General features: G+C 42.6%; 1 long non-coding RNA gene across 7 annotated transcripts; it reads left to right on the plus strand.

The window, feature by feature from the left end:
- Positions 1 to 8: 8 nt before the first annotated feature.
- Positions 9 to 23,928, plus strand: LOC113604192 (uncharacterized). Of its 7 annotated transcripts, none has more exons than XR_008296565.1 (6): positions 9 to 1,124; positions 4,241 to 6,631; positions 14,217 to 14,446; positions 19,583 to 19,721; positions 20,351 to 20,543; positions 20,656 to 23,928. It is a non-coding gene; the product is annotated as an uncharacterized LOC113604192 (long non-coding RNA). The 7 variants fall into 7 exon arrangements; XR_008296562.1 differs by having other exon boundaries at positions 14,567 to 19,721; positions 20,656 to 23,927; XR_008296564.1 differs by having other exon boundaries at positions 4,241 to 5,889; positions 6,004 to 6,631; positions 14,217 to 19,721; positions 20,656 to 23,927.
- Positions 23,929 to 26,360: the final 2,432 nt, after the last annotated feature.

Here is a 26,360-nt window from a genome sequence, read left to right on the forward strand (position 1 = left end):
GACTGAAGATGCTCCAATCTGCCCTCTCGTGGTGATGTTTTTTTCCAGTGATGCAGGATCCATCAAAGAGCTGAAAGGGGCCTCAGATGTTCTAATTCTACTCCTAACTTTATAGAACATGCGCTAAGACACAGATCATTGAATTGACTTAAAGAAGTTTCTTAGCTTTACTCATGAAAAAAGCTGTATGTTTGTGCATTAAAAGGAATTATCGCCTCTTCTTTACTTCTGTAACATATCCTCAAAGTAAGTCAGACAACTGATGATTGTTAGTCACTAACAATCGTGGTGATAAACAATCATGAGTGAGCATCAGAAATTCTAGGCTATAAGTTCAATGTTTCTTCATACTGATGATAAAGACAATTTCTCATCTTCTAAATGAAGTATTTATTTCAGGACTATCTCATGCCGGTCGCCGTCATATGGATGGTCTTAATACTAAACATAGCTATTTATCGTAGTTTGCACATCTCTGTGTAAATCACTGTGGAGGCTACGAGGATAATTTGTTTACAGCTATTTCCCCATGATACAGGTCATAGGCTAAGTATTGGCCAGTGGAAATAGGTTGTAGGAGATTTAGGGAATTATTTCTGCTTTGAACATGCTGGAATATTTTTTTAAATGGCTCGTGCTTAGAAATGTATAGCAATTTCAAAGAAACTGAAGATTTTTCTCCCAAACATTATACTTTTATTCTTATAACAACCTCCCAGTTTTGCTTCATGAATATTTAGTTCTGTATATCTGGAGTGAGTAACTAAGGAAGGTGGGATTAGGACTTGATCCAACAAATTATGTTTGTAGCGTAGTGACATAGATTTTTATCATAGTGAATATAATATTGTGTACTAAAGATTACTATGTGCAAAATACTGATGTATGTATTAAAGGGCATCTGACATGCTCTTGTGGCTGTATTTTTTTCATGGTGGGGGCAGACCGCATTACGATAAGGCCGCTTCTCACCATAACTGTACTTTTTCTGCAAAGAGTAGGTGAATGTGCCTTGTAATGTATTACGTCTGCACAACATTATGATGTATAAGGGATGAAGTGTCTGGAGGACCCTGGATCAGAAGAAACTCTTTCTACTCTTCTTGAGGACCAGCAGCCATCAGGTATATATCTATGGTGTTTCATACTCATCGTCAACTGAACTATGGAAGAAATGCATTTCCCGGAACTTTCTTTGTGTTATAGCTCTTGATTAGAGTTGACCTCAAGAAAAATATTTGCAAATGAAGTAGCTGTCATTATACTCTGAAGTCATCATTGGTCTAAAAGCAGTGAGGAACAGGATTAGTAGTACCAATTTATTACATTCTGGTAGCTACTTCTCAAAGATGGCACCCAGAAGAACCATCCTTCCCAGCATTCCCATTCCTATAAAGATCTGGGCTGACTTGAATGTGGGGGAAGGGACACTGTATGATTTTCATATGTGGCTTTATAGATTCCACCTGGGTCTCTTGAATGCTCACTCTTGGGGAAACCAGCCAGTATGTAATAGTTTTAGCTACGCCGAGGCCACCGTGCGGTGACGAAACCTACCTAACCACATTGAAGGGCTCTGTGGAGAAAAGAGACATGCTGGGTGGTCTACAGCTGCTCCAGCCATCCCAGGTGAGGTATCAGACATGGGCATCAGGAAGCCACCTGGGATGTCCAGCCCGGCTGAGCCTTCAAGTATCTCCAGCCCCAGTGACTATCTGTCCGTCATTACATGAGAACCCCCAAGTGGGCACTGCCTAGAAGAGCCCATTCAACCCACAGAACCATGAGAGAGACTATATACATGTTTTAAGTCAGTACATTTTGGGGTGGTGGCAGTGGTTGTTTTTCTAAGCTTTTAAAGGGAGATATATAATCCATATAGTAGGTTGCACAAATCTTAAGTGTACAGCTTCTTGAATTTCAGAATGAATGCACTCAGATAACTAGCAGCCAGATCAAGATATAGGACATTTTTGGAACCCCAGAAACCTCTCTCATGCTTCCCTCTAAGAAAATTAAAAATGCCTCCACATGCAGCCACTACCTTAACTTCATATGCTATGCACTCTTTGTTCGACGTTAGGTTGATGAGATTCAGCCATGATTTGGCAAATAATATTTGATTCTTTTGCTATATTTTATTCTAGTATATAAATGTCGCACTATTTATCTATTGCATCATTGATAGATGTTGGGGTGTTTTTCCATTTGAAGTCATCATGAATAAAGCTGTTGTGATGTTATTTTTCTCCCATATCCTTTTCTATTTCCTCAGAATCCTGGAATATTCCCTGAGTGTGCATACAATTAGAAAATTGGTTTTCTGGCTAGTCTAATTTACTTTTGATTGCTTCCAGTATATTTTTAAATTCAGAAATTATGTTTACTGTACCCAAGAAATACTACAGCTCTTTGATTATACTTTTCTATAAATTGCCCTTCCTCATTAATAGACGTAATGGCTCCTCAAAACTTGCTAAGGAAAGACCTAGTGATATTTTGACTTTTTGACTTCCATTTCATATAATAACTCTTACAATTTGGTTATGGGAATGGAGGAAATAATAATGATAATAGGAATTATTATGAAACTTCACAGCTAAGCAGTTCTTTTTAGTATCAAGATCACTCTGAAAAGGTAAATGGTTCAATAGTTCTAGAGTGGATGTTTTAAAATCCTGTTAAGTCTTTGTTTTCTAAATTTGTCAACTGACAGGAGGAAATCTGTATCCTTTCAAGTTGTATCCAAGATAATAAAGAAAAGCGAGATTGTCTGTCTCCTACTGTCCTCCCTTTAATTTCCTTTCTTTCATTGGACAGATAACCTCACCCCATTCTATCACCTCTGGAATATGGTTTATACCCATGGAGGAGCAAACTCTAGGGACTGTGTCTCCTACTGGTCCATGACTGTATCAGCCTGCTCAGGAAATTATTGATTGGAAGGTATCAATGAACATGGTCTGGACAAAGTAAAGCATCTTAGATCCATCCCGTTTCAGATAGTTTCTTTACTATGGTCCAAGGGCATTAGTTGCAATGAGGGCTAGTGTTCATCACACCATATTTCAGGGTTGTAAATCCTATTCGTAGGTTAGTGTCTCTTTCCCATTTCTGTTTCCTCAGTATTTTGGCTTCTGTGTGAGGCAAGCTTCCACAGACTACATGAGAGAAGAAATCCAAGGTTAACAGTTCAGAAAGGAAATCAAATAAAATGCACAAAGCCCAGGCTTATACGTAATGGTCAGGGACTCCCCACATCTTCCCAGAAATTGCTTGTCCTGGGAAATACAGGGCCTTTCAGGAGAACAGACTAAGGTTCTTAACTGCTTCCAAGAATAATTAAGAATGTATTTCATCCAGCATTTTTAGTTACATGCAGTGGATGGGACAGTCTGAACAATATAAACTGTCATTCATTTCTGCAAGCAGAATTATGTGATCAAATAAATATTTGTAAACAAATGAAGTCCTAAGAACTAACACCATTAGCCTTTTAATTTGATAGATTGGTGTCAGACCACAGAGGGAGAAACCATACAGACAACATAAAGAGCATTTGTAAACTAATACTGACCTCCTGTCTGATGATTAATCATGCAAATATTTCTCTCAAGTCCAACTGTCTCTCTCAAGTGCCAGGTGTACATTTACATGGGCTTACTAGGTATTTCTATGCAGGTATCCAAAGAAGGCCCACTGGAAATAGAAACTCAACTCTCTTAACACCCTCGCTCCACTCGTTCCTCCAAATCATCTCCTGTTGCCATGTTCTGGGGGTGGAGGTGACCATCTTCATTCCTGACTTTAGCTCATCACTCCCTCTTGCCAGTTCCCTAAGCCTGTCACTGTTGGTGCTTGTCTACCTCATGAAATTCTACTCGTCGTTGAAGTTTCATCTCATGGTTTTGCATTCTCTTTGAAGCCCTTCCTGGTGTCACCAGACAAAATCGGCCATGTTACTTCCCATAGACCACTGACATCTCTGATTAAAACACACATTATATGAAACTTGACCACAGTGTTTGTCTTCTATTCCTCTTTCTCCCTCCTTGGCTTTTATTATTCTGAAGGGAGGGACAATTTTCTGTTCATTCGCGTTTTCTAGTATTTGGTAAGAAGAGCCAGGATGTAAAATTAACATCTTTTTTCTTTTGTCTATTCTCTTTCCGTCTCCCCACCCCCGTCCTCCTCCTTCTACTTTCTCTCCCTCTCTCTGTTCTGTCCCTCTCTGATACAGATACAAAAAGATATAGACGTAATTTTAAAAACCAACTTAGTGGATCACTGAGGTGTCTTGTCATTCCGCGAAGCACGTTGATGGCAGCAGCTGCTTTGAGCATCTGGTGAAAGTGGAAGAAAGCAGGGAGGTGAGGGCACTGAACACAGAAAGACCCTGCCACCTGGTGGGGAAGCAGGGCTTGAGACGCACTTCTGCATAGAGAGGAGGTGGCTGTACTTCACTGCGTCTCTACTGCTGGCACAGAGACACAGAGCTGTCTGGTTCTTTTTCGTCGATGTCACAGTGAGAGGAAAGAATGGCTTCTTGCCTCGAGAGACACTGTAGCCTTCAGGTATGTCTCCTTTCTGAACATCAGTTACTACTTGTGAGCGGTAAAGCAGTCTCAGCCCTTGCCCTGGGTCCTGTCGGTACCAGTACATGGAGTCGTGATCAAAATCCTGTTCACATTCCAGAGTCACGCCTTGTCCTTCCTCTCTGATCAGGTATTTTCGGGTCTGAGTGATTCTACCATCTGCTGTGCCTATAGAAGAAAGAGAGGCTCTAGAAACACAGCCCAGGAGGGTGCCTGATGCTGCTGTCATGGGTAGAAGGACTTAGATCTGGAGCTTAGCACCTTTGGGACAGGAATTTGCTCCCTGACCCCAGGACTCACCTGCTCTGAGGAGACAAAGAGCCACACAGCAGATCACCTGGTGACCCATGATGGGAGAGGGGGCTCCCTGGAGTGCTAAGCACCTGTTGGAAGACAAATGACGGTAGAAACTTAGCTCTGGGGATCCCCCTGGCTTAAAATGCAGAAGTTGTCAGAAGGCTGGAATGGATAATTGGAAAGGATCCCAGAGGTATTCTGGACGGGGTCTCTAACTTTGCAGATGAGGAGACAGACAGGGGACCTGAAGCATTTGCACCCCCTGAGACCTCCCTCCCCAAACTGTGTTCAGCCTGCCTGAGTGGGCGGGCAGGGCCAAGGGTGCGGGCCAGAGTCTCTCTCCGATTGGCTCACTGCACCCTGAGCCAGACAACCTGGGTTTGTATCTTTCCTCTCTCTTTTGAGCTTGCGGAAGAAAAATGAACTCGTGAAACCGCATTTGCTTTTTGCTCATGTTGCAAAAGACAAAAATATTTCCTTTGTCTGATTGTCTTAGATGATTAAATGAAATTCTCTATTTAAAGCTTGCAATAGAGAACTTGAAATAGAGTATAAAGTGAAGAAAAGAGAACTTTTGCTCCCTAAATATCTAACCTGAAAAATCATGTCCGGTTTTAAAAATCTTTACCTTTTTCTGGTGACAGTCTTAGTTCTTGAGCATGGGCTGGGATGTCTCGTGATACTTCCACCACCATCCCCTATTTCCATGCTCGCCCTGCAAAATGCTTTCTAGCGAATATGTTCATTAATCCAACTACACGTGCCCTTCCCTTCCCCAGCCGGTGGCTGTTTCTGGGGCGGGGCCTGGAGGGTGTTCCTGCATTGACAGGATGGGACTCTGCATTGATGTGGGTAAGGAGCTGGCACAGAAGTACACTGCAGAGTCTCCCAACTCTGCCAGCCGGATCTTTAAGACACTGGGTCCCTCTTTGGGAAATTCAGCAGAAAAGCGTTTTGTCGGCATTCCGGAGTCATCTATGATATTTTCCTTCTGGAGGTAAACCATGAATTTCAGACCTTCTCCCGGGAGCTGCTGATACCAGTAAACGTAATTGTGTTCTTTCTCTGGGCTGCATCTCAGCATTGCTTCTTGTCCTGTCCCTCTGACCAGGTGTTCTGGGTTCTGGGTGACGCCAGCATTCATGGGACCTCAGAGGAAAAGAGATTACATGAGACAGGGTCATAATGGCGGAGGAAGTGCGTGCGTGGCCACGCAGCAACCCAAGGCGAGTGCGAATATCTTTTAAGTATCCCATGTTCGAGTGAAAACTCACATGAATTTTGCTTTTCGTGCCATGATGCAATTATTTGTTTTCATTTAGATGTCAAAAAAATCGGAAAATCTTTCAGAAAATCTTTGGGCAACATGAAGGTCCAGGGCCTATTTGAGACACAGAGGGCCACAGACAAAGCCCAGTGATGCTGATCCGTTAGCCCAGAGCTCACCTGCCCGCAGGAGCCAGAAAACTACCCAGCAGAGGAGTCTGGTGTGCATGGCAGAGATGGCATGAAGAAGACCCACAGGCATGGCCCAGGAGGGATGCTCACTGTATTAGCCCAGGGAGTTAGACTTCAAAGCCCCCTCGTCTGAGGCGGGTCTTCCTGTGAAGTCACCATTTCCGGGGAGCCTGTTGTCTCTGGACCTAATCTTGTACATCACTTAAATGAGACATCTTTTTTTCTCTACTGTAAACACATCCTGGCCTAGTATGTGTTACTACGGGGACAGCGTTGCGCAGGTATGTGGAGTGATAAACACCTTCATGATTGGTCCCTGGCCTTCCGAAACATTTTTACCATTCCCCTCTCTACTTCTTATCTTTAGTTCCTTTATTTTCTTTCATTGGCTCATATATCCCTTCATTTTCTGTTGTTGAGTAGAGGCAGTGACTAGGTATGATGTCTAGTTACACACGTTGAGAAACACGGAAGTGGAAGCCAGGGTTGCTGGGAAAAAATTAGAGGCAGGAAACGATTTGATTCTGGTTCCTTCTTTCTTCCTCCCCCTCAGCTAAGCAATGCTTACAAACATCTTCAGGGAACCTTATTTTATGGTTTATAACTCAGTTTTATTTTTATTTTTCAAAAAAAATGTTTGTTTATTTATTTTGAGAGAGAGTGTGTGAGTAGGGGGACAGGCAGAGAGAGAGGGAGAGAAAGAATCCCAAGCAGGCTCCATGCTGTCAGTGTAGAGCCCGATGCGGGGCTCGATCTCACAAACCATGAGATCATGACCTGAGCCATAATCAAGAGCCAGACGCTTAATGGACAGAGCCACCCAGGTGCTCCACTCACTTTTCTCATCTTTTGTTATTCTGCCTGAATTTTTGATGTAAGCAATTCAAAGAAGAGCCATTAGGAAAACTATAAGCTCTCCCTCTGACCTTGTGTCCCCCGATCCTATTTATCTATCTGCATTATTCTCCTTAATCGTGGATGGGATGCCTGTTTTTGAGGGGGTCTTCCTTCCTTCCATTCTTCTGTCCTTCTTTCCTAACCTGAAGGGTTAAATAAAAATTATGTGAAAACCTTCTTTGTTCTAGGCATAGTGAAAGGAAGAGTAAGGCACAGTCCACCCTATCAGAATGTACAGGCTCCCTGGGAGATAAAATCTGTACACCTAAGATACTCCAGGCTTTGAGTAATGAATAAGATCATCTTAATGTTTAGTGTCCAAATCACAGTGGTTTATGACCTTCTCTTATTGACAGCAGGGTCCCAAGTCCTCCCTCAAAGGGTCTCCATTATTTTGGTAAGTAGTTAGTAGGCTTCCCAAAATATACACTTGAATCAAAATACAGCTGCCATCACCACTTAGAAGCACCTCAGTGATTTTTCTTGGAGATACTCCTGTTGTTCACTAATGCTGTTGATGAAAATGCCCCACACTAAACACCCATGCCCAGTCTGAAGGGTCTCTTCCTGGGTGCTGTTAGACACTTATCCTCAGTCAGCTAGGGCAGTGGTGGAGTTGACACAGATGTGGGGGAATGAGTTGTCTCCTCCTCATCGATGAGGTGTCCTTGTTACTTAGGGCTCAAAGGAAGCTCTGCCTGTGTGCAGAATCTCACCAAGGAACTTGTGAACGGTTCCATCAGCTGCTAGTTACCAGTCTTCCCTCTCTCTTGGCTCAAACCCAATAGAAGGGGTTAGATAAGGAGCAGGTGACTTACCACTCCCCCCCCTTTTTTTTAATATAATTTATTGTCAAGTTAGCTAACATACAGTGTATACAGTGTGCTCTTGGCTTCGGGGGTAGATTCCCATGATTCATTGCTTACATGCAACACCCGGTGCTCATCCCAACAAGTGCCTTCCTCAGTGCCCATCACCCATTTTCCCCTCTCCCCTAATCCCCCATCAACCCTCAGTTTGTTCTCTGTATTTAAGAGTCTCGTATGGTTTGCCTCCCTCTCTGTTTGAACTACTTTTTCTCTTTCCCCTCCCCCATGGTCTTCTGTTAAGTTTCTCAAGTTCTACATATGAGTGAAAACCTATGATATCTGTCTTTCTCTGACTGACTTATTTCACTTAGAATAATACCCTCCAGTTCCATCCGCTTTGCTGCAAATGGCAGGATTTCATTCTTTCTCATTGCCAAATAGTATTCCATTGTATATATAACCACATATTCTTTTTTTTGTATTTATGCCTTTTTTGGATATGAAATTTATTGTCAAATTGATAAACCACGTATTCTTTATCCATTCACCAGTTGTTGGACATTTAGGCTCTTTCCATAATTTGGCTGTTGTTGAAAGCGCTGCTATAAACATTGGGGTACAAGTGCCCCTATACATCAGCATTCCTGTATCCTTTGGATAAATTCCTAGTAGTGCTATTGCTGGGTTGTAGGGTAATTCTATTTTTAATTTTTTGAGGAATCTCCACACTGTTTTCCAGAGCAGCTGCCCCAGTTTGCATTCCCACCAACAGTGCAAGAGGGTTCCCAATCCTCCACATCCTCGCCAACATCTGTTATTTCCTGAGTTGTTAATTTTAGCCACTCTGACTGATGTGAGGTGGTATCTCAATGTGGTTTTGATTTGCATTTCGCTGATGACGAGTGATGTTGAGCATCTTTTCACGTGTCTGTTGGCCCTCTGGATGTCTCCTTTGGAAAAGTGTCTATTCATCTCTTCTGCCCATTCCTCCACTGGATTATTTGTTTTTTGGGTGTTGAGTTTGGTGAGTTTTTTATAGATTTTGGATACTAACCCTTTATCTGATACGTCATTTGCAAATATCTTCTCCCATTCTGTCGGTTGCCTTTTACTTTTGTTGATTGTTTCCTTTGCAGGGCAGAAGATTTTATCTTGATGAGGTCTCCATAGTTCATGTTTTGCTTTTTTCCCCCTTGCCTTTGGAGACGTGTTGAGTCTCCTGTTCATTACTGCATGTTCCAGACCAAACCTTTCCCCTTTGGTCTTCCCTACCAATCAGTCATCATAATGAAAGTCAATGAATGCAAGCAATAAATTGTGTGTTGGGATGTGAGGAGTTACAATGCAGTGGTCCTGGTGTCCCGAAGAGTCATGGTGAGACTATGGTCGACGATGGCAGGGCCAACACCCAGCTCAGCAGCTCTGGAGGCTGCAGGACGACCGCTACAGTGTATGTAATTGTCTTTGGCGCCTGGAACTTACCTGGTCAAACTTCCAGACCTTCAAACTTGGCTCTTCTGGCAAAACTGTAGGTCTCTTCCCTCCCCATGGAGCATGCAAAGGCTAAAAATTCATCCCAGGGGCTAAAGCCTCATTTCCTCCAATTTAAAGCCCTCATAATGTGTCCGTGCCTTCAACTGAGAGAGCACTTCTTCAGAGGGTAAAAATTGGCTAAACTACAGACAGGTCAGTAGCAAAAATTAATGCAGAATAGAAAATGCCATTTAAGTTCACTCATCTGTCTCCAAGCAGGTAAATTATTGGCTTAGACACTTCATCGATTCCCTTTCCTGTTATTACTATTATAAACTTCAAAGTGGCTAAGACACTGGATCTTAATTGTGTTCACCACAAAAAGAAATAGTAATTAGGTGACGTGATAGAGGTGTTAAGGAGCACAATGGTGATAGTCATGCTATGATATATAAATGTATCCAATCAATATACTGTACATCTTAAGCTTACATAATGTTTTATGTCAATTATAAACCCATTAAAAACAGCTTTATTGAGGTATAATTGACATACAAATCAACTGCACACATTTGAAAAGTTTTGATGTATGTATGATAACAGGGGACTATCACCACAATCAGGATAGTGAACATATCCATCACCCCAAAAAGTTTCTTTCTATCACATTTTAATCCTTCCCTCCCAATCCTTCCCACACCTGTCCCATCCCTAGGCAACCACCGATCTGCTTTCTGTCAATATAGATTTGCTTGCATTTTCTAGTTGTTCATATAAATGGAATAAAATAGTATGCTTTTGTTTGTGTCTGGCTTATTTCCAACACTGTAATTATTTGAGACTCATCTATATTATTTATGTACCTCATAGTCAGTTAATTTCTTTGGCCACTTAAAGAGTGCACTTACTGAGAAGTTTATAAAATGTTTTATAATTTTAGAAGATTCACAAATTCATCAAACAAGTTGGTACACAATGCAAATTATACAACACGTTCCTCTATTCACGAGGGTATCTCTTGAAAATATGCTTTTCCCCCTGACATTCAACCTACAATATTTGAATCTTTTTAAGTTCAGCTTCCAGATCTTTTTTTAAATTGAGATAGTAATTCATGTACCGTAAAATTCACCATTTCAAAATGTAAAATTCAGTGGCTTTTAGTGTTTATTAACTGGTGCAAACAATAATGCCATATGATTCTGGAACACTGTCATCATCCCCAAAGAAACCCTGTACCAATTAGAAGTCACTGTGCATTCACTCCTTTCTGCAGCCCATGGCAACCGTTAGTCTACTTTTTGTCTCTGAGGTTTACCTCTTCTGGACTTTTATATAAATGGAATCATATATTATGCGCCTTTTTGTGCTTAGCTTCTTTCACATAGCATTTTTTTTCAAGGTTCGTCTATGTTACAGCATGTATCAGAACTCCATTCCTTTTTATGATCGAAGAATGTTCCATTGTATGCATACACCACATTTTGTTAATTGACCAATTGATGAACATTCAAATTGTTTCCATTTTTTGGTGATTATGAATAATACCCAAATAAGGGACTTGTATCCAGAATATACAATTTTCAAGGTTTTCTGGATGCAAGTCCCTTGCAAGGTATATGATTTGCAAATATTTATCTTATTTTGGGGAGTGACTTAAGCTTTCTTGAGAGTGTTCTTTGAAGCCCAAAATTTTTGATGTATATTTGTTTTTGAGAGAGAGAGAGAGAGAGCGCGCACAAGTGGGGGAGGGGCAGAGATAGAGGGAGACCCAGAATCTGAAACAAGTTCCAGGCTCTGAACTGTTAGTACAGAGCCCAACGTGGGGCTCAAACCCATGAACCACGAGATCATGACCTGAGCTGAAGTCAGACGCTTAACCGACTGAGCTACTCAGGTGCCCTGAAGCTTAAATATTTTTTAAGTTTGAAGAAGTCCAATTAATCTTGGTTGCCTGTGTTTTGGTGTCATATTTAAGAAATCATCACCTATCCCATGGTCAGGAAGATTTACACTTGTGTTTTCTTCCAAGAATTTTATACTTTTAGCTCTTACATTTAGGTCTTTGATCAATGTTAAGTTAATTTTTATATGTGGTATGAGGAAGTCATGCAAATTCATTCTTTTGCACATGGACATCCAGTTTCCTCAGCACCATTTGTTAAAAAGACTATTCTTTCTCAATTCAATGGTTTTGGCACTCCTATCTAAAATCAATTCCCCATAAAGTTGTGGCTTTATTTGAGGACTATTGATTCTGTTTCACTGATCAATGTGTATTCTCTTCCAATACAACACTGTATTGATTTCTGTAGTTTCATAGTAAGTTTTGAAACAGGCAAGTACTGGGATGCCTGGGTGGCTCAGTCGGTTGAGTGTCCGACGGCAGCTCGGGTCACGATCTCACAGCTCGTGACTTTGAGCCCCGCATCGGACTCTGTGCTGACAGCTCAGGGCCTGGAGCCTGCTTCGGATTCTGTGTCTCCCTCTCTCTCTGCCCCTAAACACTCTCATTCTGTCACTGTCTCTCTCAAAAATAAATTAAAAAAAAAATTAAAAAGTTAAAAAAAAATGGGCAAGTATGAATTATCTAACACTTTTCTTCTTTTTAAAAATGCTTTGGCTAATTTTGGTACCTTAGACTTTCATCTGAATTTTAGCATTTACTTGTCAATTTCTGGGGGAGGAAAGATAGCTGGAATTCTGGAACTTGATAGGGATTTAGTTGAATCTGTAGATGAGCTGGCGAATTTTGCCATCCGAAAAGCATTAAGTCTTTCAATCAATGATCATGGTATATCTTTCCATTTATTTGGGTCTTTAATTTCTTTCAAGCAATGTTTTGCACTTTTCAGTGTACAACTTTTTGATTTCTTTTGTTAAATTTAGGCTTAGATATTTTATTATTTTGATGCATTGGCTCCCTGAGAAACTCTAATTGGCAATTATATGTCCCTTAATAGTGAAAGTGGAAATATGGATTAGCTTTTACTTCTCCAGAACAGTATTCTTGTTGGATATAACAAGTTAGTTAAATGGGGTAATAAGACAAAATTGTTAATGAAAATAAAGCCGATTAGACTGCTTTTTAAATCTGGTAGTGCCCTCTGCTGGGGAGAAAAAGCCGACGTGTACCTCTACGTGGATGTCTTCGTAGGCATGGGTATGTATGTGCATTAGAATGTGTATGTGGAAGCCTTGAAGTGTGAGGTGGTATTGGGCAAGGCCACTGGCCATGGAAAGAGAGAAAAGGAGTTTCTTTTAGTTTCAAGGATATTCATGTGGATGCTTCAAATGTTTCTTATTTCAAAATGACCTTTTATTGAACATTCTCTTTCATCTTTGATTTCTAGATTTGTTGACCGTCTTTTTATTCTTACTCTGTTATTTTTAGTCTCCTTCATCTCTTATAATGGATAAGAGTTAAAATTCTGTCCATTCTGTATCTCAAGAGTCCATTCTCCCCTTTTTCTGTTTGGTCCCATTCTTGGGCAGTCCTCAAGAGTCTAATTTTAGTCAGAATCCTGCTAAGGTGGTTAGCCAGCATACTTTCAATATCTGAGTGCTCTTGATGTAAGACCAAATTCCTATCCCTGGCAACTATCCCCCAGATGATTTCTGTTCATCCTGGAGGGCCTTCAGCAAGAGTTCTGCTAGGACAGTCTAGCCAGAATCCTCCCTTACCCTGACGTCTCCTTTTCGTGATTCTCCATCCAGTTCCACTCCCCCTCCCTGCTTCTTGGCTACAAACTCACTCTTCCTGCTTGGAGTTGGAGTTGAGACCAATACGTCTCCCCTACCACAGTTCCCCGTTGCGGCAGTCCCCCTGAGTGAAGTCTGCCTCATAGTTTGAGCTATAAGCCTGAATAACATTTTCTATAACAAAATTCACTACAATAGTAATAAACAATTTTATTACACATCTCTTTCAGCATGGAGATGTTATGGTTTGTGTCATCATCAACAGTAGCTTTCTTAGTTTACTGTCTGAACCGGGACCGTTAATATGTGAAAGGGCATGCTATTAATAATTTTGCCAGAACAGCAAGCCTGAACCAGCGCTGTCTTGGGAGCCCAGAGCGCTTGACTGCTCTACATGGTCGACTCTCTGACGCTCGCCTTTATTGTCATCTGGCAGCAGTAGGGGGGATGGGAGGAAATAATCGACCATTTTTTTTGTCATGACCTCATTTCAAGACCACATCATGCTGGGGCATACAGGGATGATCTAGAATGCCCCTTCCAACCAGATCTTCCCTGGATCTGTGTTAGCTACATTTACAGTTTCCTCAGTTATTGCCAGATGGTAGCGACATCCCCGGTGGTCACACGTGTGAGAAACGTGGAGATATATCCTGAGTCATACTCATGTCAAATCTTGGAGAGCAAACGGTGCGAGTTTCTAATTTTAAAGAGGAGAAAACTGAATCATAGAGCTAAGAGGGCACTTGCCGACACCTTACAGTTTAAAAAAAAAAAAGCCAGAGTTTGGATTAGGAAGCAGGTATCCTGACTCTCATTCCACTGTCTGTGGATCCAAGATCTCCAAGAGAGAGAAGGGACCCACTGAGTGTACGAAATCACAGAGTCAAACTCCATGATCCCCTGGATTTGAGACTTGAATTTCCTGAAGAGTCTCTGAATGGGGATTACTAATCAGTGTTTCTCCTGTTTCCTTCCTTTCTAGAGGTTTGTGGTTGCTGTTCCCTCACGTTATTCCCCGTTGAATCACTGCCCTGGAGAGACAGTCAGTCTTGTGGGGGAGGCAGATCTGTGACAAAAGGAGGAGAATAAATCTCTAGCGGTCAACACTCTGTTGTTCCACAAACAAGGAAGTCATTCATGTCTGTAGAGGGAAAGAGTCTTCAGAGGGGTCGCGTTTGAGATAAAAATCAGTAGTAATTTCTTAGAGTTTTGGTAAGTTAATATCAACTTCAAATATCCAGTTTCTGTAGTTCAAAAAAGTTTGGGGGAGGGAATGGGGGCTTTATTCTGAACTTGAGATCCACAGACTACCCAATTCTGTGTTCTTTTTAGGCATTTCCAAAGCCCATGTCCTGAAGCATGGCATGCCCACTATGATAATTTAAGAGCTAATTTGTAGCCTTGCCCTCTCCTGCTTGCACGTGGAACCACAACTATCCACCTGCCTCTTTCTTTCTTCTGAAGCACAAGACTGAGAAGTGGCCTTCTCAAATGCCTAGAGCTCAGGGGAGAGGAGAAGAGCCAGTGAGTTTGCACGCTGGACAGAACTGGTTCACCTGCACTATTCCAATGCCACCAGCATGGCGATCACAGCTGAGTCCGCCCGCTCTGCGGCAAGATGGGTCTTAGGGTGGAATATGTCCCATTGGGTCTTTCAACCGAAAGTCTTTCCTTGGGCATCCCAACTCGGCTTCAGTGTTTTGGTATCGGAAGGAAATCAGAAATTCCATCTCTTGCTTCAGAGTCTGTGGGCACCAGTAAACAAGTATATGACCAGAAATTGGATCACATCTCAGATTCCCTTCTGTCTGTCTTTGTGATCCTGTGGCTGGGGATCTGGCTGACTGCAGGGTCTGTGTGTCCTGTGGGAGAAGATGGAAGCCATAGAGAGTGGGCCTGGGAAAACATCTTCTACACAAATTCCCACACACTCCCAAGCTCACTTGCCCCCAGGTGTCCAAGGCAAGATCACTGGCAGGACAAGCTTCCCCAGCAATGGTTTCTGATGCACAGCAGCAGAGAGGAATGGAAGTTTTGGGTTCCCTTAGCCCCACAAGGTAGAATCTAGCCATGAAATCACAGTCCCTGGGAACACCCACAGTCTCAGGGCACCTTCCACAGAGGGGATCATTGGTCCAAACGTATGACCCCATGTTTATTTTGGTATGGATGATGTAAACAGGCTCCAAACCCACTTGAGCATTCTTAGGAAAAGAGAAGTTCAAGGAAGGCACAAGAGGAAGAGGAAAAGGGGAGAAGAGAGTAAGAATAGCAAGAACAAGAAGAAAATGATGGAGCACCGTGCTAGAGTTGCTATTTAACCAATCTTATAAAGATTGGCAGAAGTTCTCAAAACCCCACCAGGGGCTTGATAAGATGAAATGTATTCCTATAACCCACGTTTGGAAATTTTGACTGGAAATTCTGATCCTGTCCTAGAATATACCTGTGTGACCTGTCCCTCGGGTGATACCAAAGAAAGAAGTTGTTTCAGACAACAGTTTCAATCCCTTCTGAGTAGACATTTTGAATATCCCAGACTAACAAAAGAGAAAACCTCTTAATGAGTTAGATTAGAATGTTAAAACTTAAATAGAACAAGAATTTTCCTAGGACTAGGAATAACTAATGGATAGACTTAAGTTCTGGAAACTCCATTTACAAAAAAGAAGAGGTGGGAAATAAGAAACCTAATTGAAAGTGAGGTGAGTGACGTCGAGGGAAGAGAAGTTTCCAGGGTTTAGGGGACAGTCAATATTGTCAAATGCTTCAAAGAGATCAAGTAGGCAGAGGAATGAAAATAAGCCTTCGATCCAGCAAGTTTATAGTTTTAATATTTAGGAGAATAGTTTCATAAGAATGGGACTATTCCATGAAAAAGCTGAAGAGGCCCCCGAAGGAATGATTCCTCTGTGATGAAAGCAAAGGTGTGGGTGATGGATTGCGTGTTGTTACTTGGAGAGGAACAGAAATGGACACTAAGGAGGACTCACGTTTGAGTGCTGGAAAGAGAACCTGAAATTAGAAGCCATAACATTGGATACACCAGGAAGTTGAGAGCTTCTGTTTCAAAGGGTCAGAATGATGTTTGTTTGAGAGATGAAGTAAATTTGGACTTCTGGAGGTAAGAAAACCAGGTTCAGCTTATACTGAAAAAAGAACAGACGTGACTAGAGAGAATATATAAACTTCTCTAAAGCTGAGTGGTAGGTGGTGGGGAAATGAACAGTTTTATAAACAGGATGGATCATCAAATTTTAACAGACATATTTTGAATTCTACGTCTGTTCTATGTACCTGCAATGACCTTCCAAGGTAGAGTCGACACCATAATATCTCCTTTACTCCCATTGGTGTTGAATGCATTGTCCCTCAGTACAATTTGGATCACATAACTGGGGATTTTCAATTGTCTGCACATCAGGTGTTTTCCCGCTGAGGTTAATCTGTCCCCTCCCTCAGCTCCATAGAATTAGCTTCTACTAATTAGCGACTTAGGTTTGAATTGTCATACTGAAAATTAATGTGCTTTTTGTATTACCTGGATTTAACTCCTTGAAAACAAATTAACCAGAGTCTTCATTTGGTCTGACCAACTAAGGATCTTGGTCCCCTTTCACATTCCTTCTTCTTTCCTAGGTTCTCTGTTTCTGGCACTACTTTTCTGTGATGGACACCCATTGGGTGTCCTGCCCCTAACTGGAGAATTCCTGTCTTTGAAATCTTTGATCCATAAGGCCAGAGTGATAGGCCTCCAGCTGCCATGTTGTTCCAACTGACCCCCTCGGCTAATGTTGAATTTTCCAAGAGCATGTTCTTAACTAAAACAGGGTCCGTTTGTTTTCTGTTTTTAGGCTTTGTGGTCTTACAAGAGAGAAAGTCAAGTTGGTCCTTCCCAACGTCCCTGGAAGACCGACATCTCAATCTATAGTCTTTTGCTCTATGAGATCAAAAAACTGGAAATGACAATTTCTACTAATGGGGAGAACAATGGGGCCAACAAGGTGGAAAAAGAAATAAGAGTTGTCGAATCAGCCATGTCAGGGTCCCAAAGATTTCATTCCAGTTTGCTCCTGAGAAATTGCTGTGTTCTTGTTTTGGGTTCTATAGGACATACATGTAGCCTTGTGATAAATTCCCATTTGGCTTAAGCTAGCTCTCGTTAGTTTCTGTTATTTCCTTCCACCCTAATATGCCAGCTCCTTCCTTAGCTGGGCCCAGGATGTTTGTGTATTAAGATTAGCTAATATTTAACACTGCGGATTCACTGCTAGCACAGATACATGGCTGAATCCTGCAGCTCTGTAGTCTGGGTCTCTAGACGAAAGGGTGAGTTTTGGGGACACCTGGCTGAAAATCCCTCCTTGTGCGTCCCCGTTTTATCGACTTCATTCTGGAAAGAAATCAAGAACTTGAACTCTTTTGCCGGGATCTGCTGATACCAGAAAACGTAACTGTGTCCTTTTATCGGGACACAGTACATCGTTGCTCTCTGTCCTTTTCCTTTGACCAGGTGTCCTGGAGTCTGGGTGACTTCTGCATTGAGGGGGCCTGTGAAGCAAGCAGACTGAAGTTGGAGGCTTGGCCCCGGAGGGAGTCCGGTGACAGGAACCAAAGGCTGAGAGCTGGGGGGTGGGGGGCTGAGGAGTTCAGAGAAGGGGCTTACCTGCGCTCAGGGGACAAAGGACCACGGGCAGGTGAATATGAGGCACATGGCCGCATCAGGACCAAAGAGAGGCAGGTGGCTTCCTCTGAGGCTTTGCCTCCCCCACGTTACCAGCTACTCTGTCACGTGATCACTTCACAGAACCCAATCGTCTCAGGTGTGCTGCTCTGTACAAGTGAAGACACAAAGTGGAGGAGATGAAAGAACTGTACTCGGTCGCCGGAAAACAGGCAGCTCAGGACTGGGATTTTTCTAAAGCGAGAAAGAATAAGACGATGTCCGCAGATGGCGAGGGGGAGACACTGAGCATGGCAAATTTTCTGAGTTGAGGAGACAGAGGTTGAATGTTAGAGGCCACACAGCAAGTGGAACTCACGAGGAGGACGACCAGGGAGGTGGAAGATACCCAAAGAACCCTGGAAATGTTCAGAGGGATCGTAATGAAGTTTCGTCCTAACAGGAACCCATGTCTGTGTGAGATGAAACTTTAAGAAGCACCAGAGACGATCCCCAGAAATGAGTCACCGGCATCCCCAGAGTGGCCATGCTTTTGCAGTAGGACAAAATTTGGTTAGAGCAAGAGGTGGTAACTGACAGCCCAGGGCTGGCCACCTGTTCACGTACAGTTTTACTGGGGGTGAGATGCGCTTCTGGAATGGCAGCACGAGATTTGAATACCCTCTTCCCAGAGGAAAAAAAAACAAACAAACCTAACTTCTGAAAAGTTAGAAACAATGATTTAAAGGGCACCTGGGTGGCTCGGTTGGTTAAGTGTCTGACTCTTGATTGCGGCTCAGGCCATGATCTCACAGTTCGTGACTGCCTCAGGCTCTGTGCTGACAGCGCGGAGCCTGCTTGGGATTCTCTCTCTCTCTCTCTCTCTCTCTCTCTTTTCCTCTCTGTTCCTCCCCCAGTTGTGGTCTCTCTCTCAAAAATAAATAAAGTTTAAAAAACCACAACCATTTAAAGCCTCTGAACATTGTCCCAAGAGCATACGGCAAATGAAGAAACACTTCTTGGAGAAAATTGAAATCTCAGTGGGGCCAGTGAGACTCGATGGCATTTGAGCCTCTCTGCCTCCTGCATCAACCTAAGCTCAGGGTGATGGACGCTCTATGCTCTGCGGATGTGGTCGAGGACACAGGGCTCCTGCAGCTTTTCCTGAGGAGGCACAGGCTGCCAACAATTCTCATCCCCCCCAGCTCCATGACGCAGAAACTCTTTTCCATAGCAACTGCAGCTCAGGGGTCTGGGCTCCCTTTCTCCACCCGGCGCCCACTCGTGGGGTAGACCCTCTATTCCAGAAACAGCAGGCCAAGACTGCTAGGCCCCAATATTCCTCATTCTGGCCTGCTCATAGCGTGGGGGTTCCACAGTGGGAGATGCGAGTCAAAAAGACCAGGGCTTACCACCCCACCCAGCGACCCCTCAGAGCGCAGCAGTGTCCTTCCAGAAGAAGTGGGCCAGTGTCCCTAGCCCCAGCTCTGGAGGCTTGATGCAGAGTTTCCGTCCACGGGGGGAGGGAAGTCACAGAGCTGCATAGCTCTGCTTTGACCTAAGGACCCTCCAGCCTGGCTGAGATTTGCTTGGAATTGTGCTGTAGCCCAAGACCTACTTTACTTCCTGCCTCTTCCCTCCCTTTTTCTTCCTCTTTTCCTTCTTCCTTCCCTCTCTCCTTACAGGGGTCAGATCCACACCGCGACCTGATGGCCTCCCAGCCTCCTCCATCTTTTGCCCCATTTTCTCCGCTACGTCTCCTGCATGACTGACCCGCCTTGGCATCTACTTCTTGGAGGACCTGAAATAATGCTTCTTTCTTAGGTGGGTGTGGGGCCTCGATAGGGGTCACAGTCAGTAGTCATCTGTGCTGAAGGAACTGTCAGTTCCAGGAAACAGTTGGTGCCTGTAAATCCATCTGATGGCACTGGATCTTCACAAGGTTCTGCTCTTACAAGATGTCCTCATGTGGCTGTTGGGAAATGAAAGCCCTGAGCATAAGTGGGAGAGATCAAAGAAGGCTGAGGCTGGGATGAGCCATGAGCCCAGAAAGAAAGCCCTCCTTCCTGTATAAGTGGGATTGTCCAGTGCCTGTCCTTCTGTGACCGGCTTAGTTCACTCAGCATAATGTCCTCAAGGTCATGTATGGCAGGATTTTGTCCTCTTTTAAGGCTAAATAACATACCATTGTATGCACACACCACATTACACAAGATTTTAAAAGGGTAGATCTCATGTTAGGTGTTCCGGCCACAGTGAAGTGAAATGAAATGAAGTGAAGTGAAATGAAATGATAAAATAAAATAAAATAAAATAAAATAAAATAAAATACAACATTCATGCTTGCTCCCCAACTCTCTTTAAACTCCCAGAGCATCCAACATTCCCTTGTGTATGTTTTCCGGTTTTTTCTATCAGATTCTCCAAAGATTTTCATTTTCTCCTTCCCTAAGTGTACCCTCGCACTTTGGGCGACCATACCTGCTAGAGAACAAGAGGATTCTCTGCTGCTCTGCTTCGCTACAGCAAATCCCACCCCCTTCCACCTCCTCCTCCCCTGGCTGGGTATGAGGATCAGATGGTCACCAGGAGCAAGACTTCATCTTCAGTCTCGAGGCCTCAGCTGTTATCTGAGCCTGGAATGGGGTGAGTCTTTGCTCTTTATTCCTCGTCTCCCTTTATTCAAGAGGACGTTGGGTATTTACATTGCCTAAAGAAGCTCTAACTTGCCCCTGGGTTGGATTATTTTGTTGTTTAGCTCAAGACGCATCAATTTCTTAAGCCTCATCATGGAGCCACAAATGAAGAAAGAGATCTGACCCCAACATCTCATTTTACAGAAGAAAGTTTTGAAATGTAGGTAGAAGCATAGAGATACACTTGTGAGGAACAGACTACGGACGGTGGTGAGCAAAAGAGAGAGGAAAAGCAGAACACTGTAGTGACGGTGGGTGGCCCGGATGACAGTGGTTAGATTCTCTGAATTTCATTTAGTTATCAAACCAGGTACTGGGTGGTACCTCTTGGCCTCTTGATTACAGAGTTGGAAGCATATGGCATTGTTGATGACTCTATGAGGAGATGTAATAAATCGCTGCTTGGTAGGAATATCTTTGTGTTCTTCAGAATTAAAACGAGGACTTCGTCCTATCCTCTGAAGCGGGCATCTCGCAGCTGGCGGATGCTGGTTCTTTCTTGCACTGATGATACATGTATTTTTTCGATCGGTTATCGTGAATACTTCAGTCTCTTAAAGGCCATAAGATACATACTGGCTTTCAGAAAGCTGTTCAAATACGTTCCAGAAATCCCTTTTGCTTCAAAGAAACTGCAGTACTTGATATTTTTTATTAATATTAAAAACATAGGGCAAATCTAGTAATTTTAATATATCTTCTAAAGCATAGCAGCTGGGTTTTGATATGTGTCCTATCTACGTGCCACTTAAGTGGTTTATAGGCAAATCTATATCATGCAAAATAGCTAAATGCATTGTGAATAATTCATGTCCTAGGCAATTCATTCATCTTTGAATCTGGCACAAATTTTTAGCAGTTCTAATTTTCCCTACTCAATAAGAAAACCGTGAGATTGCAGCAATGCCTCTGAGGGCACATTCTTCCCTTAGGGCAAGGATTCATGACAGTGAGGCCATCTCTTGCCTGGTCCTGCCCCTTGTCATATTTCTATGTCTCCAGATTATATTTATTTATTTTATTATTTATTTTCTAAGCTTATTTATTTTGAGAGAGAGAGAGAGAGAGAGAGAAAGAGAGGAAGAGCCTGAGAAAGCAGGGGAGGGGCAGAGAGAGAGGAAGAGAGAAAATCCCAAGCAGGCTCTGAGCTGTCAGCACAGAGCCTGACACTGGGCTCAATCTCATGAAGTGTGAGATCATGACTTGAGCCGAAATTAAGAGTTGGATGCTCAACTGACTGAGTCACCGAGGTGCCCCTCCAACTTATATTTAACAAAAAAAACTACCTAAAAAAAAAAGTCCCTATTTATCTACTGAAGAGAACAGAATGGGCAACTAAGGTGATCCTGGGAAAATACCACAAACTGTATGTTGGGTTAGTGTAACCACTTTTCCACTCTTGGCATAACTGTCAGTGGTTTTTGTAGGTTTCTGCCCAACTTCTATGTAGAGATGAGATGGCGACAGCCATAAACCCACATCCTACCATTGCTGTAGGGTGGGAGGGTGGTCTGTCGAAGGATCTTGGATCTGGGAAACAGAGAGGTTTATGATCAGGGGAGAGGTAACACCCTAGCTCTGTGTCTTTGCTGCTGGCACAGAGATACACTGCTGTGTCCTCGAAGCCAGCCAAGAGGATGTCAAGGGAACAGAAAGAAGAGTTAGCCCGGCTGGCTTTGAAGTTATCAGAGGTGTCTTTTTCGGTGTAAAGGTTTGTATCATAGTAGTAGAGCAGCAGCTTTGGGGCTTGGTTCGGCTTCTGTTGGTACCAGTACATGGCATCATGATTCAGATTCTGAGAACAGCTCAGAGGCACTCGTTTTCCGATCCCGGTAACCTGGTATCTTGGGCTCTGGATGACCCTGGCACCCGTGTGACCTGCAGAGAGAGAAAGAAAATACAGAGACAGAGCCAAGGAGACTGTTATTGCTGCCATAAAATAAAGGTACAAAACTGAGGACGAGATCACTTTCTCAAAGATTTCCTTTCTGACCAGGACTCACCTGCCCCAAGGAGACAAAAGGCCATACAGTAGAGCAGCTGGGGACCCATGGCAGGGCCACAACAGGAACGGGGCATCTGTGTCTTCTAGACTCTGACTCTGGGTGGAGAGATGGGAGTTCAGAGAACCTGGTCCCTGATAGGTAAATCTGTGATGACAGTCTGCCGTTGGCTTCACCAAGACAAGGGTCACTCCTTTTTGTGATGTTACACACAGCTTCCTGCTTGGCAGTGGGACCTGGGCTTGGCTGGATCACGTATGGAGCAGATGCCGTGTTACCTCATTTGCCCCTTTTCCTACATCTGCCCCACGTTCATCCAGGCTTCTCTGTCTCACTCCTCATTTCCTACACCCCGTAAGCAGTTCAGGGGTTCCTCAACATAAGAATAGTTTTTGCTAAAGTATCATTTATAAACCTGTTGAGAAAACGTCTTGCTGTCTACATCACAGATGGGATTGATGGCTGCAACCTATCCTCATCTTTTTTTTTCCCCGTATATTTCTGATTTCAATGTTTATTAAGCACAGCACCAAAATAAAATTGTTTGTGTGTGGGAGCTAAATTCTCCAAGATGGAATGTCTGAGTCAGGATGGCAGGGTGAAAATGGAGGTGTAAAAATAGCAAGATCAAATCATCTGCTCATTGTTTCCCTAGTCTTATGCCAATTTTTTTTTTAAATTTACATCCAAATTAGTTAGCATATAGTGCAACAATGGTTTCAGGAGTAGATTCCTTAGTGCTCCTCACCCATTTAGCCCACCTCCCCCACACTCCCTCCAGTAACCCTCAGTTTGTTCTCTATATTTATGAGTCTCTTCTGTTTTGTCCCCCTCCCTGTTTTTATATTATTTTTGCTTCCCTTCCCTTATATTCACATGTCTTGTCTTTTTAAGTCCTCATATGAGTGAAGTCATATGATTTTTGTCTTTCTCTGACTAATTTCACTTAGCATAATAGCCTCCAGTTCCATCCACGTAGTTGCAAATGGCAAGATTTCATTCTTGTTGATTGCCGAGTAATACTCCATTGTATATATATATATATATACCACATCTTCTTTATCCATGCATTCATCGATGGACATTTGGGCTCTTTCCATCCTTTGGCTATTGTTGATAGTGCTGCTATAAACATGGGGGTGCATGTGTCCCTTCAAAACAGCAAACCTGTATCCTGTGGATAAATGCCTAGTAGTGCAATTGCTGGGTCGTAGGGTAGTTCTGTTTTTAGTTTTTTGAGGAACCTCTATACTGTTTTCCAGAGTGGCTGCACCAGCTTGCGTTGCCACCAGCAATGCAAAAGAGATCCTCTTTCTCCGTATCCTCACCAACATCTGTTGTTGGCTGAGTTGTTAATTTTAGCCGTTCTGACTGGTGTGAGGTCATATCTCATTGTGGTTTTGATTTGTATTTCCCTGATGATGAGTGATGTTGAGCATTTTTTCATGTGTCTGTTGGCCATCTGGGTGTCTTCTTTGGAGAAATGTCTATTCATGTCCCCCAAATTTTTTTTAATGATGAGAGATTTTATTTCATTTCTTCTTTTGGACATGATAAGAATTCTTTTTCTTTAAAAAATTTACATCCAAGTTAGTTAGCATATAGTGCAACAATGATTTCAGGAGTAGATTGCTTAGTGCCCCTTACCCATTTAGCCCATCCCCCTTCCCACAACCCCTCCAGTAACCCTCTGTTTCTTCTCTATATTTAAGAGTCTCTTATATTTTGTCCCCGTTCCTGTTTTCATATTATTTTTGCTTCCTTCCCCTCGTGTTCATTTGTTCTGTGTCTTAAAGTCCTCATATGAGTGAAGTCATATGATATTTGTCTTTCTCGGACTTATTTTGCTTAGCATAATACCCTCTAGTTCCATCCACGTAGTTGCAAGTGGCAAGATTTCATTCTTTTTGATTTCCCAGTAATACTCCATTGTGTGTGTGTGTGTGTGTGTGTGTGTGTGTGTGTGTGTGTATATCACATCTTCTTTATCCATTCATCCATCGATGGACATTTGGGCTCTTTCCATACTTTGGCTATTGTTGATAACAAGCTATCCTCTTCTTAATACAGAAGTTAAGCCCTGCAATCCTCTGTTTATATCCACACTTCATAGAATGCCAAAAACATTCTCTACAATTTTTGGCTATCAGTGACACCATAATGCCTCCTTGTGGCCAGTAGAAAAGTATCTACAAGCATCCTTCTTTCACTTCTTGTATTTCCAACTTGAACTCTGACATCAGGGAGCTCACCATGCTCTGCCTGGGTCTCCTCTCCTGGGCCCCATCATGGCCTCCCTCCAGGTAGTGAGGTGGATGGCCATAGAGCTCATATTGGTTATTTCTCATCTCTTGGGGATCACCGTCTTTTGTTGCCTGATTTATGTTTTGAAAACTGTTGTTTCATGTATTATGTTTGTTTGTTTTAGCTGCTTTGAGCAGGTTAAATCAGATTCCTGTTAATCCATCTGGGTTGGAAGCAAAAGTCCACTCCAGGGCCATACTGAATTTCTTACTCTTGGGTCCCCAAGGGTTTCAATGGTTGTAGACCTTCTTTTCAGTTTCTGAGTGTGTGGTTTCCATTTCACACAACATTGGCAACATTTTATTCCAAAACGTGTGAGACACAGTCCAGAATTTCAATTTCTCTGCTAACTTTTCCCTTTTGTCTAGCACTCAAGGTCCTGACCAAACACATAATTTTCTAACTGCATTTCTGGGTCTTTGGGTTGTAATACTTTTAGTCTGTGAAGGCTGTGACCATTTTGAGACTCCAGGATTAATGTAGGAGTTGTTATTATAGGTCCCGTGTCATCTCTATTATATGGGCATTGAAAACCTAGATCTGGTCTGAAACCTGCTAAGTTCCTATACCTTTAGCTCTTCCTTGCTCTGCCTATAAGTTCTCTCTTTTTTCTTCTAACTGGTGAATTTCTTTTTCTTTTTAGATTACCTATGTATCATGTAGAGGTAAAGGGTATTTCAAATTTAGAAAGAAAAATGGACTAAGACAAGGGTAATGATCTTTCTGCTCTTCCTCTGTAGCTTTGTCCTAAATAATCAGTGGTACATTTTACCACTTCTGCCTTCCTTGTACAAACATGCAAACGTATATAAACTTCAATAAGGGGTTTTATTGATTTAATTATTCTTAAATAACCTTACATACTATGCATTATTCTGCAAATTATCTCCCCCTTGACAGTTTGCCTTGATCATCCCTACAAAATAAATAAACATGCTATTTGGTTTTCTTTTAATTTCTTTGTGCCTGTAAGGTGAAGCACATACACATAAATGCGATCAGATCATACATTCTAGGTAAACATATGTTTTCTTAGTGTTTTTGTAGTCATCAAAAGTTTAACTATGATTGGGGTGCCTGGGTGGCTCCATCGGTTAAGCATCTGATTCTTGATTTTGGTTCACGTCATGATCTCACAGTTTGTGAGATGGAGCCCTGTGATGGGCTCTGCGCTGACAGCTCAGAGACTGCTTGGGATTCTCTCTCTCTCTGCCCCTCCCCTGCTCATGCTCTTTCTCGCAAGATAAATAAAGTTAAAAAAAAGTTTAACTATGATTGATGGATGAAACTAACAAGCAATAAAAACAACAATTCTTTTAATAAAAGTCTACGGCCTCCTATGTTCAGATGGCCTTACAGACTTCAAGACACAGTCTGCAACTGTAATGCTGCTTGGGGAGAGTAAGGAACCTTTCAGATTCTCTGTACCACTCAAAGATCCGGAGAGTAGACACCACCCC

This window comes from Acinonyx jubatus, chromosome A2 (assembly GCF_027475565.1).
Source record: "Acinonyx jubatus isolate Ajub_Pintada_27869175 chromosome A2, VMU_Ajub_asm_v1.0, whole genome shotgun sequence".
Lineage (NCBI taxonomy): Eukaryota > Metazoa > Chordata > Mammalia > Carnivora > Felidae > Acinonyx > Acinonyx jubatus.